The following is a 5,280-nucleotide window of genomic DNA, read 5'->3' on the forward strand; positions in this document are numbered from 1 at the left end:
CTGCGCCGGAGGCCGGGTCGCATCGTCAGGGAAAGCCGGAGCGGAAAGGGGCCGTGGGGGGGGGGGCGATCCACCGGTGGGCGCCAGATGGGTCAGGTCTCCCGAGGGAGGGTGGGAAGGCGGTGGGAATTCATCCCGGGACCTCGGCTCGGAACGGAACCCACGGAGAATTATGAGCGTAATTGTAATTCCTCCATCAGTGGAACCATGTCACTGTGGACCTGTTGGTGGGAACCGCAGTAGGGACCCGTTTGTAAAACTGTGTGGTTGGTGAGAACCACCACGTAAGAACTCATCGGGAGAAACTGAATGGATAACCTGTCTCATCGGTGGGAACCGGATCAGTTTGATCCGTATTTAGTCATGATTGGTTACATCTTTTAGCTATTATTTAGTTGATTACTTTTTTTTTTTTTTTTTTTTTTTGCTGAACCGGTTCTCTTGCAAACATTTCAAATACAACAGTTTCATCACTATTCCCACCAAGTTAAATGTAGGACTGCCCGCTTAGCTTTTTTTAGCTTGTTTTTTTTTCACAGGAAGTCTGCAAAACTTTTTGGAAAGATTCTGGAGTACACATATGTCACATACATACATACATACCATTTGGACCTATGTAGAATGCAAAACACATGTCCATGTGTGACATGTGACAGACACACACAGAGATCGATTTAGAGCACCAAAGAAAACGAATTTATACCTAGGCCATAGATTTACCCACTTTTTTTGTTCTTTGTTTTGCTTTTGTTTTTCGAGACAGGGTTTCTCTGTGTTGCCCTGGCTATCCATTTGTAGACCAGGCTGGCCTCGACCTCACAGACTGCTCTTGCCTCCCAAGTGCTGGGATTAAAGGCCTGCTCCATACTGCCCTGTAGACTCACCTACCTTATGACTCACCTGGAAAGGGAGGGTATTGAGGTGTCCCTTCAGTGCTAGGGTCCTGCCATAAGGTGAAGTTTACTGGTCCCCTGCCTCGCTCCATTACTCCTCTTCCTACACAGAGAAACCCTGTCTCAAACAAAAAGAATTTAAAAATGTTTGTTGAGGCTTGTTTAGAGGTCTTTGCTTTGAAGTCTAACTCTCAAATAGTACATTAGTGAAAAATTTTGTTCTAGAAATAGGAAGTCTGCCAATGTACATGGATTCCTGAGAAGCATTTGAAGATAGTCTCTACAGACCTGGGTTGGTCCTAACCTGGGGATGGGGGTTTCCATAAACTCTTTCATAGCTGGAAATATTCACATGTAAATATGCCTTGATTTAATGCACCTTGTTCTGTTGGACAGCTTCTAGATTTGTATTGGAGCGATAATAAAAGGCTGAATTTAAGGATGTTCTGAAATTTTTCTCAGTGTTGGGGATGGAACTTCTGGCCTCATGCAGGGCTTCACAAGTTTCAAAATATTTTTTTCTGTTTTTTGTTTTTAGTATTTCTTTTTCCTTCCCTTGTTCTTTTTAGCTTTTTTTTCTTCTCCATTGCTCATTTTCTATACCTTTTTAGTCAAGAAAGAAGTGCCGCTTTATCTATGTTTTCTAATTGTTAGTATCCTGTTCCTAGATATATTCTGTTGGAGCTGGGGAAATGGCTCAGTGGGTAAAAGTGCTTGCTTTGCAAGCATGAGAATGTAATTTCAAATCCCCAGAACTCACATAAAAACTGGACCTATAGCAGGAGTGTCTGATATTAGCCCATTGCAGGGCAATGGGAAGTGGAGACAGGAGAATCCTGAGAAGCTCATGGACTAGCTGGCCTAGCATATGAAGCTGTGGACAACACAGAGATCCTGTTTTGAAACAAAGTGGAAGTTGAGGGCCAGCACCTCTGACTCATGCACAAGCAATGTGGCACACATGTTCTTGCACTCAAATTCTCTGCTCCCCTCCACACAGTGAAACAAGATATATTCTACTTATATGTTCAGTGTGTTCTCTGTAGGAAAATCAGCGTTTTTCCTTGTGGGTTTGGCTCTGAATAATTTTCTTTCTTACTCTAACTCAACCAAATCCTCTGTGGTGGGGCTCATTCTTACCAACTTGTGATTATTTTGGAAAGTGGCCCCCTAGTTTCTTCTTGCTTCTTTCTCTTTGTGAATGTTTCCTTGCCACAATCCTTGCTTTTAGTCAGCCTACATTACCTGGTTCCTTGGATCTTTGGGTCAAGGATACTACAGGGACTGGACATTGTTGGTGTTTGGTAGCTCAAAAGTTCTTATCTTTACTTCCCTTTGGCCCTTGGGAATCCTTCAGAGACCCATGTCCATCCCAGAACCAAGATCATTGATTGGCATTTTACAGGAGGAGATAAACTAGGAAATCTGACAGCTTTGCATTCCTCTCCCTAGAAGTTCATAAAAAGACTTCATGTGCTTAGGCTTGGAGCCAGGTGCGGTGGTGGTGGTGGTGTGCACATCAGTACTTCCTGCACTCAAAAGGCTGATGCAGGAGGGTCACAGATCTGAGGCTAATTTGGGTATAACAAGATCCTTTCTCTCTTAAAAAAAAGTGTTGGGGATATAAGGTTGAATATATAATTTAACAAAGAATTTGAGCTCTCTAAGGGGATGTGTTGTGACGAGCTGTTTGGTTAGTTGGTTCTATCACCGAGAGTTTAATTGTAGAGGCTGGAGTATGGTTGTGGAAGTGGAGTCTGAGAAATCTTCTGTCCTTGGACATACTTGCTGCTTAGTGAGTGCTAGTCATTAGTAATTATTATGATAAAAATCAAGTTCTGATCAAGGCATGATAGCTCACACACCTTTTAAAAATAGATTTATTTATTTTATGTATGTGAGTGCTTTATTGACTTTATGCAAGAAGAGGGCATCAGATCCCACTATAGATAGTTGTGAGACACCACATGGTTGCTGGGAATTGGACTCAGGACCTCTGGAAGTGCAGCCAGTGCTCTTAACCATTCAGCCATCTCTCCATAGCTCACACACCTTTAATCCCTGTACTGGAGAGGCAGAGACAGGCAGGTCTCTGAGAGTTCAAGGCTAGCTTGGTCCACATAGTTCCATCCAGGTCAGCAAGGACTAAATAGTGAGACCCTGTCTTAAAAAGAGAAAGAAAATTCTGAGGCCAGGGATCCTCAGGCAAGGACTCTTACTGTTAAGCCTGACAATGTGATTTTGATTTCCTAGGATACTCAAAGTAGGAAGAGAAAATTGTCACCAATTTCTTTTCTGGACGCCATGTTCTATGACACAAGCATGTACTTTCACACACAAATAAATAATCAGCATTAAAAAACAAATTCTGAGCTGGATGTGGTTGCGCATGCCTTTAATTCTAGCACTCAGGAGGCAGAGGCAGGTGGATCTGAGTTCAAAACGAGCTTGGTCTACTAGCGAGAAAGAGTTCCAAGACAGCCAGGGATACACAGAGGAATCCTGTCTCGTAAAACCACACACATACAAACATACAACACATATACATAAAAACTAATTTTTTTTTCTCCTTCTAACAAATATTTAGTTTTTGAGACAGGGTTTCTCTGTGTAGCTCTGGCTGTCGGTACTAGCTCTGTAGACCAGGCTGGCCTTGAACTCACAGAGATCTGCCTGCCTCTGCCCCTCAGATTCTTTTTTTTTAAAGTCACTTCCAAGGGATTAAAGGTACTATGCCCAGCAAGTTTTTAATTTATTTTTTGAGGCTTACTTATTACTATTATTATTATTATTTTATTATTTCTGTCTGTCTTATCCCTCTATCTCTGTCTCTGTGTATGAGCTCACCAAAAGAGAACATTCTAGCCCATCAATTGGTCACCAAACTTTACAAGACCAAGGAACACTCCTAACTTTGAACCATCTCTTCTATCCCTTAGCAAGTATTTATGGTCTCAGTCTTCTAGCCTAAATATATAATCCTAATGGAATTGTCTATTATAATAGCTTTAAACTTTTTACTTTTTTTTAAAGACAGGGACTCATGTAGTATAGGTGGTCTTGAATTCCTTATATATCAGAAGATGACCTTGATCTTCTTGCCCTCTTCTGAACTCTGTGATGCATACATACATACATATTTGCAAACAAAATACTCACAAACCTAAAATATATCTTTTTTAAAAAAGTAGAAAGAGGGCAGAGAGAATGCTATGGGTTTGCTCTCTGGTGTAAGTGGACTTTTCTCTCTCCCTCACCAGTTCCCAAATAACTGACACAGGGACCAAATGTTAATATAAGTGCTTGACCAATAGCTGAGGCTTGTTACTAGATAATTCTAACATTTAAATTAACTCATGTTTCTTATCTATGCTTTGCCACATGGTTTGGTACCTTTTCTCGGGATGGCATGACCATCTTGCTTCTCTCTGCATCCTTGGACTCTGACCTTTTCCCCAATGTCCTCCTAGTCTGTTCTCTCACCCAGTCTCTGTCTGTCCAGCTATAGGCCTGTCAGTTCTCTATTAACCAATGAGAGTAATACATAATCACAGTGTACAGCAGGATTACGCCACAACACTCCAGGACATAAACACACACATAAATAACAATTGTTCTTTACTTTGTAGTCTCTTTGTTTCTTATGAGAACTCCAGTTACCGTGTGGTAAAGCAAACCTTTTTACCTGGAATTTGGAGATTTTTTTTTTACAGGGTTTCTCTGGTTTTCTGACTGGGATATGCCTGTTGGAGGTTTGCCAAGCTTCTGGGATAGGCATGTTTGTCACTAAATTTGGGGAACATTTAGCTTTTTTTTTCTTTTTGATATGTCATCCAGTTGACCTTGAATTTTCAGCAACTCTCTTGCCTTCTCCTGGTTACAAGTGTGCAAATATGCAGCAGCCATGCCTGGCTATGTTCCACAAAGTATATTTTAATATTTTTTCAGCTTAATGCTTTTCTGCTCTGCTCTAGGACTCCAGTGGCACACACTGGCTTTGCTGCACCTCTGTGAAGCTCAGTTCAGCCTGCCTTCCAGCCTGTTCCCCAATGCTCAGATTGGACAATTTCTGAAGCTCTGTCTTATGTTCCTGACTCCTTCTTATGTTGTCTCCATGCTACCATGGAGCCCATCCAGTTTTATTTTGTATTTATTTTTATTGATCTTTTATTTTTCACACACACGTTTTTTATTCTTAGACTTTTGGTTGGTGGTAACTTATGTTTTGTATCCAGACAGACCTCTTCTCAGGCATATTTGGCTTACTCCTGGAGGATGGTACACCTAGTTGTCTACAAGTCTCTGTTGACTGTAGCATTAAGTGTCTCTTGATGATTTTTCACTTGAGAGTAATCAGGTTTTCCTGGTTCTTTTTTTTTTTTTTTTT

The sequence above is a fragment of the Microtus ochrogaster genome, linkage group LG8 (genome assembly GCF_000317375.1).
Source record: "Microtus ochrogaster isolate Prairie Vole_2 linkage group LG8, MicOch1.0, whole genome shotgun sequence".
NCBI lineage: Eukaryota > Metazoa > Chordata > Mammalia > Rodentia > Cricetidae > Microtus > Microtus ochrogaster.